This window comes from Rhagoletis pomonella, unplaced genomic scaffold, assembly GCF_013731165.1.
Source record: "Rhagoletis pomonella isolate Grant_MI unplaced genomic scaffold, Rhpom_1.0 Rhpom_scaffold_00007, whole genome shotgun sequence".
NCBI classification, from domain to species: Eukaryota; Metazoa; Arthropoda; class Insecta; order Diptera; family Tephritidae; genus Rhagoletis; species Rhagoletis pomonella.
The window spans coordinates 65882817-65899539 of NW_023458561.1; the positions used below are offsets into that span (position 1 = coordinate 65882817).

The window sequence follows — 16723 nt, forward strand, 5'->3', positions numbered from 1 at the left end:
GTAAGTGCGAAAGCGTGTAAAGTATGTATGTAAGTCCGCAGAACATTCGTCATAAATGACTACAAAAAACATGGTTGAACTACTACAAGCATGCGCTGTTCTTCTGAGTTCCGTAGTGGAATCGTTGTCATCATTTTACGCCTGTAAACGTCACGCATGCGTGCGTGCACTCTTCACACGTCAAGCACCGATCTCATCAACAGTCTGAGCCAACAATAAGCGGACTATCTATCTGTCTGTCTGCGATGGTCATGGCCATGGTGATGATCATGTCAGCCGTCAATCAAAGTCGTGTAGTCGCGAGTGTAGGATCACACGCATGCGCAGTGGTGAAGAGCAGTAGTACATACATACATATCGTCATTTAAAGTACAAAACCGCGTATCAACAAAATGCAAAACCGCATAAATTATTTTCTAGAGACTAAAGACACTCATGTTTCAAAATGGTTCTCTCTTTTATAAAGCAATCGCATTTCTGGCTGGTATATTTCAGGACGAATGGATAAGGATTGAGCCTTTTTTGCAGAATGACGATACGCGGTTTTGTACTTTAAACGACGATTTGTGTGTAGTTATGTTTATGAACAGATGCGTACATCTATACATACATACATACATATGAACGTAAGCATGCGCCTATACACAATGGAAGAAAGTTTGAATGGAAAGCGGGCAAGTGAGCGCTGCGTGTTAAATTCGCAGGCCGGCCAATGACAGTGAAAAACAGCACCAACAACAACAACAACAACAACAACAACAACAACAACAAGGGGACAACGACAAAAATTAATGGCACAGCTGTTTGACCGCCCAGCTACACACCATTATTTGTCTAACTGCTTAGCCATTTGTCTGTCTGTCCAGCCGAATAGGGCAATCACATCGCTACAATCCTCCTCTTTACCATATTTTTTCAAATTCAAATTTTTGCTGGCTTTTAATCACCGTCGATCGTCCTCCAATGGGACACCGGTGACCGCGCCAATGGTGGTTGCTCGGTTGAATGCTTCGATTGCCACCAAATTTACGAGCTGCATAATTACAAGGTTCACTTCTCAAAATCTTCAATAATTTTTAGTTGCATTTCTGATTTATTTTTGCTTTGGACAGCTAAAACCGATTTACCTACAGGCAAATTGTTCGTCCCGCAAGTACGAATCGGTTCCTCTATGTATGTATGTATGTATGTATGTACACTACAGCAGCCCTTGTCGACCGTCATTATCACTATATACATATATTTATGTTGCATAACCTTTCCACCTCTGGCTGCAATGCACAATTGCCTGTGGACGTGCTGCAACTCCCTATGCACCGACGAATATCTGCTGGCGCTACTGTATTAGTGTTGCAACATTTGCAGCATGCCGCCTGCCACATGCTGAGCTGCATTTGCTGAGGCGTTTACTGTTTTACTGCAGCATCCCATCCCCTGCATGGCATTGAGTGATTACCTCATTGCGTGCCTATTGTTCTTTTGTTACAGACACTTTTACATTAAGTAACATTTCGGTAATTGTCCTGACAGCATCGATATTGAATTATAGTTACAGTTTTATGACAGTTACATGTTCGTATTGTGACGATTTGATGTTTTTTATTGGTCCGAATGACAAAAAAAAAGAGACAACAATCGTATGCAATTACGTGCGGATTAATACTCGTATGCATACATATGTACATATACATACGTACGCTTGTATAGATAAAAATTTAATATTTTTTAACAAGCAGTGGACATGCTAAGGACCCAATTCTTTATGGGTTTGTCTTCTTTTTTTGGCGGATAACAATGGCTCTCCTATTTAGGGATAAAACGATATCATGCGGTTATCGATATTTATCGATCTAGTAACTATCGTATGTAAAGTAGCGGTACCTAATTAAAAATATTAGGCTTTCCTCCAACACTCCGTCGTTTCCTTGATTGGCACTGTTCTGGACGAGCTCAACAAAATACGCCAGTAATCGTACGCTTTTGAAAAAAATTATACTTTATCGGTTCGGTTCTGCAGCTCTTATTATCTTCTCCAACATCAGATTAAAGTAATCACATAAAAGAGCGTAGTGAATATCTCAACTGGAATGGTTTTGGGAAACCAAATTCAGACTTCCTGGCATAGAGACAACATTTTTCCTGCTGTTGAAAGCGGCTTTCGAGTCGACAAATAAATGATGTGTGTCGATCCTATTCTCGCTAGTCTTTTTCAATATTAAGCTTATTGTGAATATCTAGCCTAAGGTGGATTTCTTGTATGCAACGCTTAAGGGGCTGATCCCAAAGTAGTATTTCCTGTGGATTAGATAGAGCCCCCTCAAATTCCAGTCATCAGCCATGCTTTAATCCATCATTAACTCTTTAAAAGTTGTTGAATGCATCTTACTAAGACCATAACGCCGCACAGTGTGTTGTCTGGAACAAGCTAGATGGACAAATTTCATTCCTTTTCATTACATTCATATCTGCATATATACATTCGAGTGAATCGCCAAAATAAGTTACTGTTTTTCCCACGGAATTATAAAATCTATTATATTTTACGACTTCCGCAAAAAAATTTGGTTAAAGTATTAAGATATAAATAACCAGTGCCGATGTTAGAATATCTCCAAAAATCGACTTTTTTATAAATAAAATTACTTTAATTTTTTCCCAAAATATCTCATCAGATGATAAAAGAGTTTAGGCTCAAAATGATATTATGGTTGCTTTTTTAAATCCAACCCACGTAAATCTTAATATTTTCAGAAATATTTAGCTGAAAGTCTTAAACTATAATTCCGGTGAAAATAAAATACCGGAGTGGTTTTCAATAAAATTCTGAAATAGGGCATTCTTCAGTCAGATTTTGAAGTAGGACGTTCTTGAAAAGTTTTCAGAGATAAGGCGTTTTCAAACTGGCTGCCGAGATAGGTCGATCTTTCACTCAGTTGTGGTATGCGATAAATTGTATGTTAATTTTGTTTAACGCGCAATTTTTATTGAAGCAATTTTTGTTATTGTTTAGAAACCAATGTTGCTTTTATGAACATGTTTTATTAAGTAAAATATTGCTAGCATTGCTTGTATGCCAATAAAATGCGATAAAAATTGTTAAAATTTTTTCCATTCAGCTCCCTTTTTTGATGAAGTTTCGTCCCGAAAAAAAGTTCAGCGGGCAACTATGGCTACAGACATATGTAGCCGAAAGCTAAAGACCGTAGTGAGTATAAACTTTGTTTGCTCGGCTATTGTTTACAAATTTGTTTAGTTATTTTTCTAATTTAGTTAGTTTAAACTATTTAAATTAAAAATCCAAAAGTAATCATATTAAAGGCGATATAGGTATCTACCTTTGTAGTAAGCTCTTTCCGTTATTATATGTAAGCTTAAAAAACACACACATACATATACAATTGGCTATCACGTATGCAAATATACAAAAATATATTGTGAATCGCACACAAATTAAATTAAAATTCTACTGCATAGTGAGACATGCTAATGTTTGACGAGAATTAAGTGTTTTATTATTATTTATTTTATTTGTAACTCATTCGTTTATGCCCTTGTTGAGCTAATCAAAATGCCACTTAAAGGATTTAAATTAAATTTAAATTTAAAATAATTTCAAACGCATTTGTAATCGATTGCATTCACAAAATTTTATGGGCGCCTTCAAATTTCAACGGTATAGAGTTGACTCTAAGACCAAATAATTACAAATTCAAATCACATCGAGTACTGGCAACGTGCAAATCGCTTAGGACAGCCTGTTTTTTAATGTTTGACAACAACATTGACTTCAGCAAGCTGCTTGTAAACAAAAGAACGTTTGTACAAACAAATGCCAATAGAAAAATGTAGACTATAAATTTTTTGAATTACTTGTAATTCATTTTATTGCAGAGAGCAAATAGTGATATTTTCTTAATTTACCGTTGCGGAATGTTAATGAATCTCATTCAAAGTTTGAGTACAATTTTATAGACCACATTGGCATTCTGGCTCCAATATAATTTGAATTACCTGATAAAAATTTTAAACCGTCTAAAAGCTCAAACAGACGGCAGAGTTAATCCGGATTAACTCGGACTTAATCCGGATTAACTGCAGTTAACTTTTTACATATCAAAAGAGCAATGAATCAAAAGTTCAACTATTGACTGTGGAATGGCAATAGTTTAAATAATTACATATTTTTATAGCTGAGATTGGTCGCTCCAGCCGCAATTTGGTAAAAAATTTAGTCAGCTCCTATAATTAAAATAAACCATATAGTTTAGATGTTGTTATGGTGCTTGCAAAATATTAAGCAGTATGCGGATTTGTTCATCTACCCGAGCTGCCAAAAATGCCAAGTGTAAAACTATTGCAGTTTTTTTTTTTTTATATTTAATATGAGAGCTATACAAATACTATACACTTAAAACACGCAAATCTCAAAATGAAATCCACAAAATCCCCATTGAAACCCCAATCAATCACTTAAGTAAGTATGTCATTGGTCATTGAATGAAATGTAAACAAAATCTCAACATTTTTTGCAAATCTCTCAACACCACTGCGCATAAATTGCTCATACTGGTAAAACTTTCTTCACTTTCAATTGACAGCCTAACACCAAATACATACATACATTAATGAACTCAACACTCAATCTCGAATCTCGATTAGCTTCGCTTATGACCCACTTTCGTCAATCGTTCAGCATTTTTTTAATTCTTCTAAAAAACGCAAAATATTTAACATAATTTTTAATTGTCAAAGCAAACAATTTGTGGGTGGGCAAATGCAAAATATTTGATTTTTACTTATATTTCATTGTTAGACGCTTGCCGTCTGTCTTGCGTGTCAAGCGCTTAGCTGTCATTAGTTCCACCCCAGCAAATATGCTCAGCATAAAAAAAACAAAAAAAAAAATACCAAAAAGAAAATTGAATATTCAATTCTCTTTTCTTCTCAGTTTCACGGTCTGATGAACTACCAATACCCTGATACATGAATGTAAATTTTTATTTTAATGTTTTTTTTTTTTATGTTTGCATACATATGTATGTATGTATATGTAGACACACAATCGTACGCTAATAGCAGGCATTTTTAATGGCAGCCATGCAGACTCGCCCCAGCCATTTGATTAATCAACTAAGACTCGTAATTTGCGAATATGTTTTTTAATTTACACACTCATACCTCTAAATGTTTAGGTGAAGCTGTACTTCATGTTCGTTATTTTGTTAATATGCAATGTGCATGGAATTAATGGTTTTGCATTTTAATTGGACTCGCATTTGGTAACCACCCACACGCTTTAATGAAAATTGGCAAAGCATTTGTGAGTAATTTTTTTTTTTAGAATATCGATGCGCGCGATTGCAATGCACTTTTCGAAAATCGATGACTCGACAAAAGTTCAGTTATGGAATGACTTTAAAAGTCTGGAGTTCATTCAGTTTATCGACTGGGTTCTTACTCTTCCACCTTTAGCCTTCTTATATATATGACAAAGTTTTCTTGAATTTATAAATGTTATGACATAACATAGTGGACTTTTTGGGTATACATCTACACTTTTGCGACTATTCTAAGAAATCGGGCTTCGGCTATCTACATATAAATATATATGTACATATAACATTTTTAACTGAAAAACTTTCAATATTTTAATATTTTGTCTTATTAATGAAGTACAAAACCTTGTGAAGGTGGGTAGATCTTGAAATTTACTTAGATTCGGAAAGTCATAAATCAAAAGTTTGTAGGCTTTCGCCGCGAATACAATAATGGGTGTATTTTTAATGTACATACATATCTAGCTATTTGTGTACATTAGGAGGGTCCTTAAATGTAGGAAGTAAATTTTTACATCAGATTTCCGATGCTACTATAGTCGCAGATATCACATATAAATTTTGGTCCCGATTGTAATCGGTTAAAGCGTGTCGCACAGGGGTCAAAGTTCATATTACCCTACAAAATCGTCTTAACCGACTCCAATCGAAAATTTATGTGTGATGTTTTCGACTATTGTAGTATCGAATTTGGTTATTACATGAAAAAAATAGTAATTTTAATTTTTTGAGTCTTCTTAGAGGAATCTGAACTTAGCCCCCTGTGCGACACGCCTTAGACGTCTCCAATCGGGACCAAAATTTAAATGTAATATCTGTGACCGTGGTATTACCGAATGAGGGAGTGAGACTGAAAAAAATCGATCATTTGATTTTTTTAAGGACCACCCTAATGTGCATACGTCTGTAGGTGCATACACTGAAATTATAATTACTTGTACATTATATGTACACACATACATATATATATGTATGCTTACCACGTTTATGGAATTTGCATCTAATGAACGCAGCCATATCTAGATTCTTTTAATTATTTACGTGGAGATGCGACACACCTGACTTTGCGATCATCAATAACGCCCGCGAAGTATCGGGAATGAAAGTGTCTTTGTAGTTAACTAATATGGCCAAATAAAACATGTACGAGTAAACACGCATACGCATATTATGTTCATTTTCAATAAACCATATAAGTGACATTTTGAATTTGATACTTTCAACGTACGTATGTATGTACATACGAGGGTCACTACACAAGTCTTCAGAATTGGCAACGCTAATGTCTGAACTTTGCATAGTCAATTTTGAAATTTTACAGCACTAACTAGCTCAGAACATTTTACAATAGGTTTGTTCCATACGCTTTCCGGGCTGTTTAGGTAATTAGGACGCGTAAAATTAAGTTACTCTCTTTTATTTCAAATTGACTTCTTGCATATTTCTGCCCGGAAAAAAAGTCCGGGCTGTTTCGGGCACGAAGGAGAAGATATTTACGATCCATAAGTGGAAGATATTCGCTTTGTGGGCTGTTTTGGGCACCCGCGGGGTCGTGTGGAACAAGCCTAGTATGAGCGCTCTTTTTGTTGCTTACAGTTACTTCAAAGTTTCAAATAAACCAAAAAAAAATTATATTAAAAAAAGGTTTTCGTTAGATAATTGTTTGCAACTTTCGACGCGGATTAACACATCGATGAGCCTATTTCGACTTTTGGTGATAAAACATCACCAAGAACCAGTCACAGAACATAATTTTAACGTTTCCACGGCGAAAAATTCATTTCGCCTTGGCTCGTTGGATTCCACATAATGCTGCAAAAATTCTAACACGCCAAGTTCATTCAGTTTAATCATAGTAACAGGTGGCGTTAATTAAATAGATGTTTGCGCAGGAACTAGACGGAAAGAGCCAATCACCTTTAGAAATCTTCGAAAGTACTACAACTATGTTCACGCAAGAAACACTTCGCACCAAATGGCCGCTTTTTTCTTCGCATGTGGCTATAGCGGCGTTAAAAGAACGCAGCACAGTTATTTCTGAGCGGTATACTACAACCATTTTCTTGGCAACTGACGGCAAATGGTCTTTCATCAAACCAGTGCGAGCTTTTACACACCTCGTTGAACAGATTATTTTTAAAGCACTTAAAACGTCAAACTAATGGGTCATTCACAGTACGCCAATAACATACTTCACGGACAACGCTTTTCGTCGCCAGAAGAAGTTGTTAACTCATTCAAATACCATGTTTTCGAGATACCGATCTCAGTGCGAGAGAAATGCCTCACCTGTTGGTTTGAGCGTATGCAAAAGTATATAAAACATTGTGAAGAATATCTTTAAAACCAATAAGGTAATTTTTACCGATAAAATTTGTTTTTTTTTCTCTGGTATTCTAAGAACTTTTTAGGTGGCCCTCGTATGCATTTTTAAGAGAAACTGAATAACACTGAATATAAAAAACGCACATACTTTCAGAAATAAAATAAATTTCATCAAATAATACATTTACTATACTTAAGTATACCTAAATAAGTACATTTAATCTTCCGATTGCCTATGCACATAGTCAACCACTATATACTCAGATCAATTGCAATTAAAACACAACCCACGGGCGAAGCTTTTTAATACTTTCGGTAGATTTTATAAATTGAAAAAAGAAATCTTATTGCTTCATACGAATAGGAACAGCCGAGTGACTACAAGGTATACATAGTTTAAAAACGCATAAGTATGTTTGCAATGGCAGGCGGTAACGCGCTGACCCGCAACATTTAAAGACAAATTTAGACTTACGAATCGTTACACTAATTGTAAGGTAGTAATGGTTGCGTATTCAAGCGTTAAATCTCACTGTTCTTACCATACAACTTCACTCACTAAAAATTTTTGTTAGTGACTGAATAGTAAGATTTCTGAGGCATCCCACGATTTACACAGAGTGTAATGTGAGCTTATGGCTATTTTTTTTTCTAATAATACATTTAAGTACATATGTTCTTTTTTACCAAGCGATTTCATTAGCTAGTACGTAATTAAATTAGTCAGTCAGTCAGCACATATGGCGCATCATTAATTACAGACTTCCATTTATTTGTGTCGTAAGAGAAGCTCACTCAGAGAGCTTTTTCACATCATTAGTTTTGCGATTCATATTCGTCATACATACCAACATGTATGTACATATGTATGTAATTCAGCTGAGTGAACCATATATGAATATATGTATGTAATTACATTGTAGATTAAGGCGCAGTTAAAATCTATTAAGTGCCTCAAGAGGCTTTAAGCAGAGAGAAAAGCAGTAAAACTATCATTTCTGCGTTTTGCGTTCTTGGATTTTGTTTAATGGTTTGTTGTTGTTTAATAGATATGAAATTACTTCCAGCTTAATGCAGTATGAAAATTTAGTTTATGTGGAAGGTACCACGCCTCCTTCTTCATGAGAATGAAATTGATTTTTAACCGACTTCTAAAAAAGGAGGAGGTTATCAGTTCGTCGGAATATTTTTTTTTTGTTTTTTTTTATGTATGTTACCGCATAACCACCATGGACCACGTCAACCGATTTCGATAATTCTTTTTGCATCGGAAAGGTAGTGTCTCAGAGGTGGTCCCGTACTAATCTGGTTAAGATCAGACCAGAGAATATAACGTCATATCTGTTAAATTGAACAATGTCTGATATATTGAAGGGATAGCCAAAGAACCTGGCTTGTATATAGCTTCCCACCTCCACCCACTACCTACTACATGTGGGGTGTACTTGCACACAAATTATGGTTTTCGAACTGTTGACCTAAAAAGCTGTTAAGGATCCTATTCGCGCCAACTCGTCAGCAACTGCATTGCCTCCAATCCCACAGTGGCCCACGCAATAGCCCATGCTGACTTTCTACATCTTAGTTAACAACTTCGTTAGCTAAATCGTTAATCAAAATATTGTATTGCATGTATTCGCTTCATGAAATAACAGTTTCTGAAAACCTCAAACATTTTGCTCCAAAGAAAACTGTGACTGCCGAGCTTTGAGGCCAAGTTTATTGATAATATTTTAAGTAAGCCTCCTGCGCTGCAAATAACTACATTTATTAGCGTTACTTGTTTGTTTATTTTCGATATTTTGTTTTTTTTTTTTCAAATTTGACATCTAAATACCCCCACAAAGTATTATTTAACTATTTATAGTAAATCTCATAAATCATTCAAAATTTTCACGCATGTCAACTTATGTAAATTAAACGCCTCCAGTTAACAAACAGATATACAAATGTTTGTATCTCAAATGTGCAATTGCCAGTCACTCATATGTAAATAGTTCCTATGGATTTGTGGCAAAAATAAGTGCTACTTACAACGTCCACATAAATAAACAACTTTTATGAGTATACATTCATATGTACTTATGTGTTTCCCGCTTTTGAATTTTCGTAAAAAAATCTATGACAACTAAAGATTTTTTCGAGGAGGAGAATTATGTAGGCAACACATGCAACATACCTCCATCCCATCATCGTGCATGCAACGCTCAGCATTTGAGTGCTGTGACACATTTGTCTGCATGACATCAAATGTAAATGCAACTTTTAGTTGATTAAGTAATGCAACTTTGTTGCCATTATGGCAGCAAAAAAAGAGACAAAAGTTTGAAGAAAACGCAAAAAAAAAAATGTGTGTTTGATTGTCATACTGTTTGGCTGTGCTCGTGAATCGCATGGTGGCAGTATCAAGTCAAAGACAATGTGACAAATTTTTCTGGAACTAAAAAATAATTTTTGATTTTGTTTTATTTTCTGGGTAACAGTTAAAGCAGCTTGCATTTGTGGGTTTGGAGATTTAAAAATGCAAAAACAATGTTGTTTATTGGGTCATTACTGTCACCAATGTATGTAATTATGTATGTATGTACACTTGTGGTCAGCTGAATAAGTCATGTGCCATTTTGACTAGTTTTGGCTATTTTTCTTTTGTTTATTTAATTTTTATATTTTTTTTTAAAAGTTAGCACTTTATCTAACCAGCGCCACATAAATCCACATTTCAAACTTCGTACAAAAATTATGAAAATTTAACAAACTTTAACATTTGCACCCGAAAATTTTAAACTTTTCATTAGAATTTTTAGAAAAAATTTGGGGTATGCAGTTTGGTAGCTCATTAAAGTGCGAATTTCAAGACTCAAGGATTGATTTTAATAATTTTTTTGCTGATGGTGCTAGGCATTTTCTCCCATAAAAACGAAATTGTCGAGCATGTTTTATATGAAAGAAAATGCACAACACCGTCAGCCTAAAAAATTATTAAAAATCAACGCGATTTTCTAGTGTCTTGAAATTTGAACTTTAAAAAAATTTAACAAAACTGCATACCTAAATTTTTTCTAAAAATTTTTAATAAAAACTTTACAATTTTTTGGTGCAAATGTTAAAGTTTTTTGAATTTTCATAATTTTTGTAGGTAGTTTTTAATGTGGATTTATGTGGCGATAGATAAAGTGCTCTAGACTTTTATTAAAAAAAACATAAACATTAAATAACCAAAAAAAAAAGTAGTCAAAACTTGTCAAAATGGCACTTGACTTAATCAGCTGCCGACAAGGGTATGTATACGGAGCTGCATTTGTGTTAATGCTGAAAATCATGGATTTTTCGCATGGAATATGCTCTACTTGTCATGCCAAGCATTCAATTTATATCATGGCATACAAAGTGTACATATGTATGTAAATACTTATATCACAACTGGGTGATAATAAAAATGTGTATGAACTCGTTTGCTAAGTGCCTAAGTAATTAACAGAAAAACTTGTAAAACTGCATTAAATGGCTAATTTAAAAAATGAAAATTAAGTACAATTATGGCTAAGAGGACGCATTAGGTTGAAATTGTCAAACAATTTTGTATATATGTATGCATGTTTATACCTATACACATACAAATGTATGTACATTAGGCTGGTCAAAATAAAATAACAAATTTCAGCGACCCCCCGGAATGGACAGATGGTTAAAATTTAAAGGTGCGGACTAAGCCTTTTTTGAAAACAATGCTATTTTAAAGTTTTTTTTTTAATTTTTATAGAAGCCTTAAAAGAAAATATTTTCTGATCGAATACACTCATAAAGCATATATTAACACATAAGTTCTAAGTAAAAAGCAACTTTTTAATAGACTAAAGTAATTATGGCAAATTTATGAAGCAACTTTCAATCGAATTTTCCAATTTTTCTTCAGCGGAAATAGCATTTCCTAATTAGTTCAAAATTTAATTGAAACACATTTCCCAAATAATTTATCAAAGAAAAAGTAGCATATGTGGTGCGAGTGAAAGAGTGATTACTCTTTAAGCAACGCGCACAATTAGGGTACACTAGACGCTACTGGAGATCTTCGGGTATGTATAGAAGAGTTTCAGGGGAACATTTTTATCACAAAAGAAAGTATATTATTCTTCACAATGGTTGCTTTGTTGGGAAAGGACATCATGTGGCTAATGTGTTAATGTGCACACTGTAAAAGGATAATCTAGGGTTTCATGATTAGGACACAAAATGAGGGCAGGGCAAAGAAATCAAACATATGTTTGTTTGTTGCAAGGGCTCCTGCCAGGCAAGACAATTCCTGGGGGAAGAAAATAAAGAAAAGCAGGAAATGGTCTTCTCACGTTATAGTGCTTTAGTGCATTCATAAATAAATACTTACCTACATATGTATGTACATACATATTAATTTAGCAGTTTTTTTTCGACAGTTGCGTACCGATTAAACTTAAAATACGAAAATGCGATTAGAGCAAAGTATTTCGCCAATTGTCATGAAATCGTCACGGAAATGCAATTATTATCGATTAGAGGTACCAATCGCACTTACTGACAGCTCGAATCAACGAAGAAATCAGCAAAATAATAATGCGAATTAATGCCCTAAAAAATCGCTTCAACTTTGCTTTATTTAGCGTGAAATGGCATTAGCAGAAAGAGTGCGTGGCGGCATGTTGCATGCAACAAAAAACAACGTGCGGGCATAATTCACTCCACTCTACTACATACTTTTCACATCACAAACGCTTGGCAGCAATTCATCAATGCGACAATGACGTCGTTGACATGTGTGTGGACCGCAGCAGCAGCAGCAATGCCACGAGGAAGGGAATATTTGTAGGCACTCAGGTACACACAGCCGCTGGCGTTTATTTGACAGCCAGCCGCTGGCGTTTATTTAACAGCCAGCCAGCAATGCTAAAAAAGGAAAAGTTATGAATCAAAAAAAAAAAACTAAAAAAAAACACAAATCCACCACAACAATGAGCAGGGAAAAAATGCGTCGTTGGCACAAAAAAAAAAAAAAAAAAAAAAAGAGTTTGTTGCGTCACTTGATGCGTAATAATTGTTGGCAGTCGTCAATCATCACAAAAAATTGCAAGAAACAGGCAAAATGAAAATGAATGTGGAAAAAGGAAAAAATTAATTAAATTGAGAAAAAAATGCACGTGTGCGCACGCGCTTCACAAAGTTACGGCATTAAGCCGCCGGCGGCAAAAAAAAATCTAAAGGCGAATTGCATGAAAATCCTAACAACAATAGATGTTGAAAGAAATGTAACATTGCTTTTGTTTTTTTTTTTTGCTGTTTTGTCTACTTATAATGCTTTCTATTGCAGCAGTACGAAAACAATGGCCAAATTTCACACGGAAGAACGCACTAATTGCGAACAGTGCAGCAACTTGTCAACAAAAATTTATTGAAGTACAGTGTTTAGGCGGTAAACACAAATGCATCTAAATTTATGTGATTTTCGAAAATTTCCAACAAATACAAGTACACTGGAGAAGCTTTTTTTCGGAAGGACTCTGCGCTGAGAAAAAAGTTTACGTCATATTTAGCTGCCCTTTTTTTGAGTGTACCTATTCTAGAGGACTCTACTTATCAATTGGCTGCTCTAAGCCCAAAGTATCACCTGGGGTGGCAAGAGTTATTTTTGCTTGATCTTCAGTAAAACATTATTGTAAGCTGGATTTTAGTTAGACAACGTTCTTAAATGTTTGTCGCAATTCGCCAAAGACTTTGTCTTGCCTACTTTTATCGCTATACCTGAATCTGTATGCTGATAAATGATGTTGTCAAGATAACATTCAAGAAGTCACATGAAGGTTAGTCTGCTTGTCTAATATTCTCGAGTAGCGCATGTATAGAATTTTACCCAACGTCACTCCTTATCCAAAGTATAAAAATATGGTGGATTTTCCAGGCTTTAAGCCGTACTGATGTAGAACCTTATAGGCAATCTTAAGAAGGCTCATTCCGTGGTAATTGAAGCAAAGTACGCTAAGACTCCTATCTTCGGGCAGCATAAGACCACATTGCGTCTAAAACTTGTGAAAACTACTTGCTACCGCATATTTGCCGCTGCCTGCTGGTATTACCTCCATGGGATTTGTTATTCTTAATCCTCATTATTGCTGTTTTATTGTGTTGCGTTCAGTTGTGGCCCTCTTTATCTAAAATGCACTCTGGACCGGCTCTTGCAAGACTTTGATCATCGTCATCTCCAGCCCTTCACGCTCACATATTTCTACATCTCGAATCTTCTTGAAAAGAAATATCTTATCCCCAGTCTTCTCCTGGCTTCGCATAACTGTCGTTCGAGTCGCCCGTGATAGCAAAGTGGTTTGGTATGCTGGGCGTTTCTCTACCGAGGCGGCGCTATGCGCTTCGTCGTATCAATAGGACTGAGAGTCGAAAGCAAAATTTCTCGGATACTCGTCATGACTATAGCTTATCGAAGTCGAATTTGCTTTTCGCTGTGTTGTGAAGTCTCTCCAAATCTTGTAGTCGATAAGTCAGTGAAACTAGGCACCCATCGAATAAATGAAATACTATTCCATAGAGTCAATTTAATAAATTAGTCGACTAGCTTGCTCCACTGTACCTTAGGCAAGCACAAAACAATAGCGAATAACAGTAACACACCAGGCTATCGCGAGGCTACATAATCGAGCGGGTGGTGTGCACAAAGGTGGTCGGGTTGGCAGCTGTCGGCCACTGCAATTGAATTGCAACTTATGTGAAACGTACCAAAATTTTCGCACAACAAAACCATAAAAGCAACAACAATGCCTTGAAAACAGTAAACTAAAACACACATTTTAATATTTATGCAATAAAGTTTTTGCATTTGATGAACTTACAAGTTAACGATTGTGCATCAAATTATAAGTTTTCACGCATGCGCGCAACAGTTTCTGCTTTAACCCTCAAAACATGAATAGTTAAACTTTGCAAACGGGCCAAGTATAGCGGCGTATGTACATACATATGTAAGTGCATTGGTTGTCGGTGTAATCGGCGCACTTTACTACGCTTCAGTGCGCTTTCACGCATGCGCAGCAAAACACACAAACACACGTGAGTGTATTTGTTTTTTATATTTACATAGTATGCAGTGTGCACATTCGAGTGCTCAACAATGCAACATTATGCACTTTTGCAATATCCGTTGAAAAAAACGTCCGTTTTGGAGGGTAAAATGCAAATTCGCCAAGCAACCTTTTGCCCACTTTAATTATTTCCGGTCAATTTTTTTTTTAGCTAAATGCGCTTAACTGTTTAGCGGTGGGATGTGATTGTAGATTAAACTTGCATTTGTTTGTAAACTCAGCGTTTTGTGTGCGCTTCCCATTGAGTGCCAACGAAACGAATGCATGCAGCGGCAGTAATGAGTATGGATTTCAGTTATGTATTTCGGACATTGGAAATTAAATTGCATTTACGCTTGCAATGAATAGTCCATAATTGCATTGGTTTTACAATTAAATGTTTCGTCAATGTGTGTTTCGTCGACGATTATGCGCCCAACGACCGCGGCGCAGCAAACAAAAGACTTTGATAGCGAACGCGATTGAGTGACTGGGATGTTTATGAGAAAAATCAAGAGCAGGAAGGTGAGTGTAAAATGAAATTAAAAGCAATTTTACTTATAACGAAATCAAGGGCTTTCATATATTTTTATTATGTAGAGGAACTACTACTGAGAGGAAATGGAAAATGATCGCACAAAGGAAAAAACGTAAGAAATTATAAATTGACAGCCGGTTTTTTTGATAATCCTCGAAGTACTTAGTTAAGCATAAAGACACTGTGTCTAGAAGTTCAAGTTCATATTCGCGCTATGCTATCCTATCCTAACCTAAATATTCTTTCTTATCCTATCATATCCTATTCTATTTTTTCCCCTTATCCATTCCAATAGAATGCATTCGAAACCTGTCCTATACTCTCATCCATATGTGCTGTTCGATTAAACTGCTTACCCAAAAAATTAGCTCCTAACTTAATTTCATTAGCCTCAGCAACTACATTATTCTTTCGCCACTCTTTGAACTGCGACAAATTTATATTCCAGCGATCGAGATAAAAGCAGCTTTAACTTCATTTAATCGAACATGAACACATTGTTCATTCCTGAAAATTTCCACGAAATCATCCATTAATAGACTCACACCAGTCTCGACAGCGCATACCTCATCATTGCTTCGAACAATAACAACAACAAAAGCACCAACTGCTGAAGTACCACAATCGGAAACACCATCAGTGACAGCCTGGGTGCCCAAGATAGGCACTTCAACAGCAACTAAATTAAAAAAAAAAAAAGGGTTGATTGCTTGATTTTTCCACTCAAAGGAACTAGAGCACCAACAGCTAAAACAAAAAAAAAAAACACACAGCTAAAACAAAGTGTAATAAAAATGCGCGGCATTCAAGCGGACAGACAAAAATTACATAAATCAAAATCGAGAAATAATGGTACAAGGACAAATGCATATAAAACTAAAATTACACATATACATAATAGAAAAAAAATACGAAAGAGTGCATTCATTAAATTTCAAAATTAGGGTTGCAATGTAGCACATGTGGCCAACGGGCGCGGCGGCGCTCGTCTGTGTTAAGGGCTGGAGGGTGCAGCACTCAACAATCGACACATTGCGCGCGGTGAAGTGCTCGTCGAGGATGGATGTACAATTGATGTTGTTGCAGTTGTTGTTGGTGCTGGTGGTGGTGGTGGTGGTGGTGCTGGTGCTGCTGTTAATGTGTTATGCATACCACAGGAAGTATTTTTTTGGAACTAAGCGATTCAACAGAGGAAATGCATAAGCGTTTGTTTTGTTAAAGTTTTTGCTCCACTTTTAATTAGTATGCAAGCCGAAATTTAATGAAAAAAAAAAAAATCTCAAAAAAAATCCTAAAAATAACTGTCCAATTCGTTTGTTTGTTATTGGGTTGAGTCACTTTTGATGCGCAATAAATTTCATTGTTATACAAAATCAAAAAAAAAAAAAAGAGTTCGTTAATTCTAGAACATGTTTCTATTTTTTTTTTTT

At 35.5% G+C, this 16723-nt stretch overlaps 1 protein-coding gene across 1 annotated transcript in view; it reads left to right on the forward strand.

The window, feature by feature from the left end:
- The window catches only part of LOC118743970, a 25908-nt gene that overhangs the window by 631 nt on the left and 8554 nt on the right, over positions 1–16723 (forward strand). The gene's annotated exons all lie outside the window — the stretch shown is intronic.